The following is a 12,382-nucleotide window of genomic DNA, read 5'->3' as shown; positions in this document are numbered from 1 at the left end:
AAAATAGCGACTAGAGGTAAACTCTACGGAATCCCCTCGACCTATTGGTCGGTCATACACATTAACAGACATTTATTGTGGCATACCTAATCCGTTAAAACATTTGCCGTGACAATCATTGGGGTGAAAAATTCAATATGCCGGTTGTAGATTTGTGACAGCTTGGTATGCATTATTCTGTAGTTTGAGTGATAATTACTTGCACCACAAAGTAACACAAGATGCCGCAGGGTTCACAAACAGACAAATAAAATGACATTGAATATTTACTGCATGGCATTCGTAACATTCTGGTTACATATGTTGTGCAAGATAAAAAAAAATCGAGCAACTGTACTAACTTTATTGTACAACTGTACCAATTTATATTTTTCTTAACACAGAATAGAAGGACGACACGCAGACGCCCACGGTGGCAAACAAGTGTTCTATTCTATTCTATTCTATTCTATTCTATTCTATTCTATTCTATTCTATTCTATTCTATTCTATTCTATTCTATTCTATTCTATTCTATTCTATTCTACATTCGCATTATTCGCAAAACATTTTATATTTGATCTACGTAATGCTAACTGAAAACTGCGGGATGATGACGTAGTATGTTCTTGACAGCCGATACATCTATAATGTCCTTGCAAATTAGTGCACACATTTGACAAGGTCAGGGAATCAATTTGTATATACACGCCAAACCATACACGGTAAACCATACACGGTAAACCATACACGGTAAACGTTATGTTTAAGGACCATTGTGAAATTCGAGAAATATGTTTAATTTTAATTTTAATACAATTATTTTTTAATATTACCAGTCACGAAAAACCCTTCTTTATTGATGATATCACTAATTTTGTTTATATGCTTCATTTTCGTTATACACCAGTCTTTAATATTCTGATGTAAATGTATTATTCAGCTGATAATACGTGTGGTATTTATTTACAGAGCTGACCAATCCCTCATTATACGGGAAACGCGCTTGTCTGCAGTGGCGCATAAAGTGATCACGAGTTCGAATGTATGCATGTTTGTCGTTACCCACCATTCTCTATGGCAACATCTACCTTAAAATATCTCGTAACGTTCACAGACAATGTTTATATTAATTTTATTATATTGTTACACAATTGTAACATATGTATAAACTGAGATGAAAACATACAACTAAGCTATACCATAGACCCCCCCCCACACACACACACGGTGATATACAATATCACATACCTATATATATCAAGCCTTGTTAACTTTATCTTTTTTTAAACAATTTTTGTAATATATTTGATCTGTTCGTTCGTGTTGGCGTGTGACTCTTTCCAATCACAAGGGCCGCAGGTCTATTTCGTCGCGATTAAGGCATTAGCCTTAAGCCCTGTAGTTAGTATTAATACGAGCATTTGCTGTGATTCACTCGTGCAAAAATAAAAAATAAAAAATAAATCATGTAAGCGACGCAGGATACAACTAATGTAAAATATATTGTTAATTGGGTTTTGCACAGAACATTACATAAATAAGAAATTGTGCAAAAGTATGAATATGGACATGTTGTTCAAATCTATATATGTATTAGTTGAGGCACACACTACATAGCCATATTTTCATTAGCTGACAGGTTTATACAAATGTTTCTGCGTCTGTCGTGTGTGAATGTATTTCAGGCCACAGAGAACACGAACGTACGCGCTAATAATTACCATCATAAAAAGAATAGAGTTGACAATGCAACATTAGTTAATGAGTAAACAAAGTTTTCACTGATTTATATAATTATGTAAATAATGTTAAATTGTATACCTGACTATTTCCACTGTGTTATACAGTACTCTTGTGGAATCGGAGGCAGTCAGCGCAGATATTCTTATAAACAAAACCAAGTGGTCTGACATGTGTTAGGGCTTTCGAGGGAATCTGTGGACTAGAAATTACATTTGCAGGTTTTTTTCACACAAATTTGTAACTCGATCGAGAAGGGCATTCCTTATTTGACTAATAATGCCCTGTGCATATACATTGTAACCAAGCATGGTATATACTCAAGTGTCTTCCGTACATTTTAAATCAAGAATGGAAAAATAAGAGAGTGTTTTATTAAGGGACATTGGCGGTTATCTCATCCAATAGAGTAATAATTATTGAATGGGAGAAATACTTCGAAAACTTGCATAAAGCAGCGAAAGTTGAAAATATTATGTCAGATGAGGTGGACGCGATTGAATAATCTTAGCGTATGGATGACTCAAATTTAATTTCCAATGGACCAAACATTGACATGCTTTTAAAAACGGTGGTTATTCTAAAGAATATTTAATTATTCAGGATTGTTTTATATACTCGATTGATTTGGCAATTCCATTTATGAATAAGCTGTTTAAAGTAATATTTCATACTGATTGTCTTCCCAAGGAATGGTCTCTGGGGACCATATTTCCTAGTTTATAGTATGCAGCAACATTTTTACTTTAAAATGTGGGACAAATTGCTAAGATAAAACCCAAGAAACTCAATCATATTTGATGGATGGCTACTGCACTATCGAGCATGTATTACTTCTATCATCCAAAGAAGCCTGTCACGTAATGAGGGGCGGGAAACTGCATTATTTAGAATTTAAAGAAAACTTTTTAATTCCGTGAACAATTATATCATGATGTACAGGCTAGCGGTGAATGGAATTCATGGATACATATAGTGATGTAAAGTCTTGTGTTAAGGTAGCAGGTACATCTGATTATTTTACACTGGAGATGGGTGTACGTCAGGAGTGTATGCTGCGGCTGATTGTATTTGCAAGAGGACATTACACAAAACCAAAATAATTCATCGAATGCTGACAATTTTGAGGAATAAAAAGTATGTCAATTTGGAAATTAACGCATTGTGATTGTGTGGCTGTACGAATATTTGGGTTTAATTTATGTAAATGTTCATGGCAAGTAACAACACAAAAGTCCCAGCCCGATTTAAGTGGCGGTCGCTAATTAATATTCATGAACTCACTAATGAGCTAATTAATATTCATTTTGTCGCCCTACTAGTTACGATTTAACTACTTTAATTAATTAATCTGCTTTGATAAAATGAAGATAGATACACTTTATTTTCGCAATCACGTCAAGAAAAGTTTTATTGAGACATTGATCTCTGACCTGGTAGCCATTTTCTTTTCAAACATGTCGTTTGTACGGCCAAAGTGGAAACAAGAACTTAATATAATGCTGGTAAATCGCATTAATATTGAGAAATAGTATTCCTTGTATTGCTGACTTAACATAGCTTTCGAATTTAATTTTGTCATGAAGAAAAAAACACCAACGAAGTTTACTCTACTCGAGTGCAAGTGTAGATTAAACAAACGAAAGCTTGACGCACCCCTGTCGCCGACGTGAGCAGTTTTTTGTTCAATTGCACAGCATTAAACTGAAATGGTAAACTTTCCGTCTGCTTATTTATTTATCATTTTCTTCCCTTCATTCATCTTGATGTGTTCCTTATTCCGATCTGCAGAATGTCAATGGAGGAGATTAAAATAAAAACACAGTGGTGCCAGTGAATATATATTTTGATCATTGAGAGAATGGATGTATGCAGATTATGTATGTTATGACATGGAAGAGAGTGCAAAAAGGTCTGGCAAAAAATATTACATCCTCTATGGACTTGAGAGACTGTGAAAGGCTGCCTTGTTTTAATATTATTCGAAAAGAATGGCTAATACACGCTTACAATAAATAGATTACTAAATGTTACTACAAATTTACAATCAAGGGGAACTGTTATGAAATACAATTTCTTTTGCATGCTTTGAGTTGGATGGACGAACCGAGGCATGGATAACATGCCTATTTTCAACAGAAATTATAATCAGTTTAAATGAAAGGGACATGGGAATGACTTTCCGATTACTTGTCTCTAGAAAAAAAAAACTATTGTAGATAGTTTAAATACATGGTTTGGGGTGGGAACATTTTGTAGAACATAAGCTCCTTAGTAAGTTCAAACCATCATTTAACTAGGCAAGAAGTCATTGTCAGTGTATTACTCTGCTTAATTACACTGTGCACTATACAACATGCACGGTATAATGTATTTCATAACATAACATAACATAACATAACATAACATAACATAACATAACATAACATAACATAACATAACATAACATAACATAACATAACATAACATAACAAGAACACATGATACTTCTGCAGTGTAATGACAGTAATGAGTCACAATTACGCCATCTTTGCAGAGTAATCGATTTTTTTCTCTGTCTAAATATTTATTAATAATAACCAATTATCATTGCCTAATATATATTAACATAAATAGATAAAAACACAAAAAAATGTTCTGTTTTATTATAATTATTTATACATCACAAAAACAAAGATTACGAGAACTGATAAAACTGATAAAAGTGATGTTGCCTTTAATTCGAAGGGTTACAAAATACATTCCAGCTGAAATAAAAATAGATATCAATAGAAAACAAAGAACTTGTCCCTGTTTACATGTCAACTATTGAGTGGGAATACAATTAATACAAAACAAAGTATGCGTGGTCCCATATACGAGGAAATACGTGAACTTGAAAACAATGTAGCTGAATTGTATGTGTAGGAAGATGAACAAAATTCATATGACGGCGATTAACGGCGATTGTATTCTTCGATACAATGATACTTTTCACTATAATTCAAAAAACAACAATGTTGCAACAAAGTTTAATAATAAAAATGTATGTATACCAATTCAGAACTCGACAATTGACACTGTATGATGTCCCTATTGTGAGTATGATGCGCATTGCTCCACGCTGGACACTCTTCAACTCTTCTCGTTTAACATTATTGGCATTCCAGGCCGGCAGGTCATAAATATAAAACAAGAATAACCAGCGATTTAAATAAGTACAAAGTTACTGTGGTAAAGCGAACTTTTAAAATGAAACCCAGGTATTTTTTTTTTTAGTTCGGTTGACTTTTTGTTTTGTTTGGTTTGGTTTGGTTAGCTGTTATATTTGCAGTACAACAATATTAATATATTACAATTTCACCTGAAAAGCATCTCAATTTACCTATTTATTTAGTTATTATTCGTTTTTTACATATAATACTTGACATTATAATATACGGATGGCGTCATTTAACATAATTTATGACGTAACAATTCCGCCATAATTATCCAACTCATCGCGCAAATCAAACATGTCTTTTCTATGCCTACGCATCCAGATATATCCGCAAGACAATATACATCCGTCATCTTATACATACTCATATAGTCGGCTTCTTCTCTACAATCAACATATTGTAATTAATAATTATTATGCATTCATAGAATTAGTCAAAGATGTCATGTGAAATAGTGGCAGATGAAACGTGTGAAAGCCCAATACTTTGACTAATAATGTTGACATGCGTTACCAATGTGTTCACGTCAATTTAAACACAAATATAGATTCAAACAGGTGGTTCAGCATATCCAATCACGCTACCAAACACCATGTGGATAGAAATCGATTGAATGAAGTGCTCTTCTAGTAATAATTCAAATAAAATCAGGAATATGATATATAATAGCACTGAAATGTTACAATACGACATATTAACGAATTTGTTTACAGGTAAGATATTATATTTAATGAATGAAAAAAAGAAATGTCCGAAAGGGAATAGACAACATTTTCGCTACCGCTAAAACTCCACCCATATAAATAGGTCAACTTTGAATTATATGTGAACCGAATGATGTTGACAAAATTAATTACATTGGAGTTAATGACCGTAACCATGGTCAGAATCCTATTACACAGAGACAGAGGTGAAGTGAAATCGTGGGTATTTAATGTCATGGAATTAAATTTGTTTTAGTTCTGTGTTGTACCGAACTTGATCCATTGACTAGTCAATCAAATGTCTGTGACATTATGTCAACTTGTTTGCTAAATTCACTCGTGGGTGTTCAAGTTAGCACATTAAAGTCACGGTGTGCCTCATCAGTGTACACGAAATGAACCACAGCTGGTGGCTAACACTCAGTAACCAAGTTTAAGCCCCGATACGTGCGAACAATGTCGGACTTTTAATAAGCGATAAACAAATATAGGTCACTGGTACTTCTTTCATAATAAAAGATCTAAGTAAATTTGAAAATATACCAGAGTAACTAATAACTACAGTTTTTACATACGCGTTATGAACTACCCAGCTGTCAACAAACCACAGCTGCCAATTTCCTTTAGAATTAAGTTGGCTTAGCAATAGTATGTATCCCAGCAACTATGCGGCCTCCTCGAACGCCCCAATTAAAATTTTAATCATAAAAGACACAGAAAGACACTACATTTTTGGGTGAATTGGTCATAAACACGACAAAGGATTATTTCTGGCCAGAATAAGTAGTAACAAACTAAGTTTTAGGTACATGCCAAGAGAAGATGGTTGGTATAGATGGAATGAAAAAGGTAACTAATGCACTAATATATAAATATAACAATCTTAGAGAAGATTTGATAACAATTATTTTATTTGTAATTGTCTTAGTTTTTCAGTATAAATCATCGAAAGTACCAATTTTGAATAAATTAATATTGTTAAAAGTGCGATTTATTCCATTCTAGACATCGTGTTTGATATGCGAGACACGTTATATTAGCTATCATATAAAAAACACGTGCGACGCAACGCAACACACGATCACTGAATTTAAGGCAAATTCCACTAACTCAATATTTTTGGAATTTAATGTCGTTATATTTGAAAAGTATTCTTCACGAAATAAATTGTAAAAAATGTCCAGTATCCAATCAACTTTTCTCATCTTGAATTTTCAAGGTGAATGTTCCGGCGAAGCACTCCACTGTCACCTTGAAGTATTTCATTAGGACTATGTGTATGTGACAATGCCCTCACAGTTTAGAATCAGTTTACCAACAGCCAATCATATTGCTTCTTTTATCAACGCGCTTGGCCAAGCTATCAAAGTCACAAGACGCGCCACGTTGCTATTACATGTAAATACGCGCACCACTCTACCATGTATTTGAATGGCCTCTGCGCGAGCTACTGTGGAATGTCGGTCGAAAAGCAGGTGAAAACAGCTAATATCGAGAAAACACCACAAACTCAACTTTGAAGTAATCCTAAACAACCAAGTTTAAATATGTTTTTATATGTAGGGGTAATCTTGTTACACTGTTCACGGGAGTGTCAACAACCAACCCAATGTACCGTTTTCTGAGAGTTAGGTTGTTGGCCTTTGTTTTCACCATGATGGTTGCCAGGCGGTGAAAATGCCCGCCCCGAAAATAAATGTCGCTGAGTACAGTGGAGGCTGTGTTGGCTTGGATGTCGAGGCAATACAACGACGATATCCATACATTATGCAACTCACTGATATTCAAACCAAAGCTATTCATGTACTTAGTTCTGAGTCTGGTGTGTTCGTTTTTAGTCGCACTGGAAATGGTAAATCATTATGTTATTATGCTTTACCGTACTTGCGACCATCGAGCGTGGTAAGTGTTGTCACCACTGTTGAGTATTATAGAAGAGTACTAGTATGTGTTATACTTCAAAGCTCATGACATATATCGGCAGAAATGAAGCCGAAGACATAAAAAATCAAAAGCTCCAAGCGCTTTTTGGCAGTCTTTGTAACAAAGATTTCTATCGGTCGGTAAACTTTCAATCGCGCGACCACGTGACATACACGGTTAGGAATGGAGTTACAGAACGGGGTTGTAGAGGATGGAATTTCCGAACAAAACAACACAGTGCAAGCAGACGATGACTCTTCTTGATAAAATAGTTAACCTTATTACTAATTTTACTTCATATTAGTACCTAATACCTTAAGTTTGATAAAATAAATACAAAACTTTGAATTTTCAAACACATCTCATCAGTTTGATATTATACGCTGTGAGAGACAAAATCACATATCAAGATCTGGGTAAGATTTCTCACAGTCGTTAAGGACCCTTGTTAAATGTGACATTTCTTCCTATGACTTAGAGGTATGAGATTATACTCGTATCATTTTCATTCTGCAGTTGCATGATATAGTATTCGATAGCATTTTACCTGCGTCACAAGACACAATCTTTCTGGCATGATGGACTTTATATTTAACTTTATGCTAGGGCCTACAGCGGAGTATGCGTGACGCATGGTATATTTCCATCTAATTTTTCTGAGGGATTGTCTAGGATCTGGTGATTTAAAATGTTATGTATATTATTTGGGAAGTTGGCTGTCTAATTTAATACAAATTAGAAAACCTGAATTATTCGACTATGAGAGTGTCCAGTATTAAGCTAGACATTTTGAAATCTGGTAACAATGTAAGGTGTAAACATCATGACAGATTAAACATGCGCATTCTACGACAAGTGAGCTTTATACATTTTATACATACTCCATTTATATGTGATATATTATTGACGTCACTGTGTTTGAATTTGAAATTGTACTCTGTCTATGAGGACAACAGAGGGCGTGTTTTATTTTCTGAAATCGTAGTAATAGCTGGTTAAATTAGCATATATTTTGAAACAACTCGAGTACAGTTGCATTTAATCACCCCTTCAACAGCCTTTTTTGGTGTATTTATATCGTTTCCAGAAAGAACACATGAACTATCCAACAAGTGAAATCTAACAAAAGTCGTATAATTTAGGAGCATCCCCCTGCCGCGGGAGATGACTATTACTTTAACATGTACATGCGAGAGATGTGTATGATGAAGCCAATATATCGAATATATCCATGTGTTTCTGGGACCGTCATTATTTCCAGATCATAAAATAATGCAGCTAATGAGGTGTAGTGATTTGATTGATTCAACTAGAGCGTTATCCTATATCCAGTTTACACACTTGAATAGGTAAATAACAAACTCGATCGTAAATCCAAACCAGGAGAGAGAAAAATGAAAGCTTTATGGAAAAAATATGTTGTTAATACAAAAATCCCAAAGTTACGACACCGTAATATCGTTAATAATTATGATGCATGTTGACATGTCAACTAATATGTGAACAAAAGACAATATTTTACGTCATTTCTATGACGATGTCAAACACAATCTGAGTTGTGCTTCCTGCACTGTTGTCAGTGTTTGACCCCCGAGTCAATTAATAATCCCGATATGTAGATCTTTTAGTGCCCAAGAAAACATAGGACATCCACGGTAAATATTCATACTGAAAATAAGGCAGGTGGATCGTATACGCTAGATCTACTAATTTCAACTTATGAATATTCATGACCTAATATGGTCATACAATAGAATAGCATAATAGCCAATGACTGACATCGTATTATGATTGCTAAATGAGTGTTCATTGTCAGTGTGAGCTGCTCTCAAATCCAACGTGACGTTTGTGGTGTCTTCTTGATCTGTACATAAGTCACGGACAATTTATGAGAACAAAGAGATACAAGAGAACTGGTGATGGTTGTGAACCATAACAGCCTCAGCACAAAGGCTGTTGTGTAATACAAGGGAATGTAAAGAGAAATGTATTGTAGTGTTACCTCTGTGTAATTTACAATATATCCGCATTAACCTTCACTATTAAGGACAATATGGGAGTAGAAGCAAGGCTACGCAAATTTTGCAAAATAGTAGTTGGTTAAAATTACCAGACATTGTGGGATATAAAGAAGTGGCCTATTAACCCATGAAACATACTCGCACATATCCATACATGTCTTAATGTGTGGGACAAAGCTGTCATGTACACAATCATAATAACTGGAAATGGTTTCACAACGGAAAAAAGTGTTATTGCTGTAAATAATTATGAACAATAAAAACTGAAATTTAGAAAAACTATGAACAAAAAATAATGAAAGTCTGTGATTTTATGTACAGTTTCCAGGAAATTATTAACCGAACTATAACATTTATAAAAAGCACAGAGCTGAGATTCACTTCGAGTATATCAGAAATACAATCTTACAATTGCATACGAGTCGTCAAAACGTACAGTTTGGTGACATAATTCAAATTCTGTATAGTTCAATATGCATACAACCACCCATATACTAGTACATTTTGACAATAAACCCCTCTTTCACATTGTGCAAATACAAACAAGACATTATAAAAAAATAAAAGATTAAAAAAAAAATTAAAAAAATACAAAAAACTAAGCTAATACATTACTGTAACAGAGAAAGAAAATATTGAGACTAAATTATTATACAATAAAAAGATAGAAAAAATGCAAAACTTAACTGGGGAAGAAAATTGTCACTGGGGTTGCTGTCTTATTTCAAAACACTTCTTTAGGTACCTTTCTACAGGGAGTGTTAGACCATTGTTGTTTAGCAAGACTATGAATTGTGTCTTTGGCGACAAACTTTAGTTTTTGCCATTTCAAATAAGACATTTCTATCGGGGTATAACTTTTCGGTGACATCATTAGGTGATACTCATCTTCTACTTGATTCTGATCACAAAGGTTACATAATTTATTAGCAAAGGGTATTCCGTTGTGTCTGTCTGTCACAGTTTTCAAGTTATGGTCACTGAGGCGGAATTATTTAAATTTTTGCGCATCTCAATATTTTGCAGGGTAACAAGGTAGGTTTAAAAAGCAAAATTGTTGTTTTTTTAATTCACTGTATGTTCTTAATTTATTTATATTTCATTTTGTTTTGATTGATTGTCGTTTTGTAATTCACTTTTCCAAGTTGATATAAATGATGTTTGTATATTTTTATTAATTTGTCCTAATTGCCTTGCTGTTGGAATTTCATTTTTGTCAACCAGGTTAGACTGGTTGATGTTATTCAAAAGGGAGTCTACCATTTACTATTAATTTCTTAATATTAATAATTTACTATTAAACTTGAAAACATCGTAATGTTATTACTTTTACACCAGGTAACACCAATTAAAACCAACATCGATTTAGAATTAGGCCACACTGATTTAATGTTATGGATGACATCCTCTGAAGACCCCAAAACTAATGCGAGAGGGCGAAAAAAAATCATGCCAAAAAAAATGCTGCTAAAACCACAGGACTACGAAGCTGTTATTACGAATTGAACCACAGTGTATCAACAACAAAAAAACAAGTCTTTATTTGTAGGAGGCACATGTTGATGTACACATCTCATACTGTATTACTGTCACAGGTATCATCACCTTTGATTTTGGAATGGCAAGAGGATAAGGCAGATGTTAGCTTTGCCAAAGTATTGAAAAAAAAAATAATTAAAAATGAACAATAAGTTTGTCAACAGCAACCTGGAAATTAACTTCTTTGACATTCAAACAACAGCTTTTAAAGTGACACTTCATATAGACTAAGTGTAAACACAAATGCTCTAGAACTACTTCAACTATGTAACAAATTATAAGAGGCTCGATATTGAAAAAAAAAACACGAACAGAGAGTCAACAAAAATTTGGATGCAGAAAATTATGTACATGTATCTTGATGAAAATTTGTCATATGATCAAAATATTAATGACTGCGTGTGCTTGCACCCGAATCAGAAAATGAAAAACAAAAAATAAGAAACTTTTCATTCACCCCGAAAGGGGACTTCGGCCGAGGAGATCCTGCTGCTTTCGTTGCAGTTTTGTCGACTTCAATGCAGACAAAGCAACCGAACTGACTTGTCGCCTGACCAACTTTTAGGTCACCATAATACACCTCCACTCCTCTCCCATTTCTCTCATCGTTGCAGAAGAAACGCGAGACAGCCACTCTGGACAATATGTCCTTAAAGTTGTCTGGGCGGGACTCCCTTGCCGCTACCGATCTTTCGTATAGCTGTGTAAATGTCACATCTCCCTGGCCAACGTCAATTGCGTACCAGTCTACAACAATCCCTCCGTTTTACCTCTGAACTTTCATTCATACTCGCGTATTTTGGTGGTGTGGTCGCCATGTTGGATCATTTATGACAAAATTTGCACGTTTTGAGGCAATCTCTTTCCCATAGGTCTTTGCGCTTTACGTAACGCACATCTAACTGTGCGGAATTTGGTTTAGAGGTAGTCCAAAACGAGTTTTACGACAAGTTGGCGCTTTGCGACAATAGGAGTCGGCAAGTTCCAGACAGAAAACCGATCTGTGGAGACTCGTCGTCGGAGATATTTTTTTTTTTTTTTTGGAGAACAGGCGAAAACTAATGAGCTCGCGGATGTCATCCATAAAATTAAGTCGGTGTTGCCTTACTGTGGCCAATGACATTGAAATTTGCTCTTCATAAAGCAGCAGTTTCCTTCTTCTAGTGATCAAAACTACCCTTGATACCCTGGAGAAGTATGTCCATTGTTTCACAACAATGACTGTCCCAAGAGATTTTCGTCTTCTCAATTTCACAAGATAAGCATTCCAGGG

Source organism: Saccoglossus kowalevskii, chromosome 1 (genome assembly GCF_978046115.1).
Source record: "Saccoglossus kowalevskii chromosome 1, keSacKowa6.1, whole genome shotgun sequence".
Classification (NCBI taxonomy): Eukaryota; Metazoa; Hemichordata; class Enteropneusta; family Harrimaniidae; genus Saccoglossus; species Saccoglossus kowalevskii.
Note: the sequence above shows the minus strand (reverse complement) of the source record.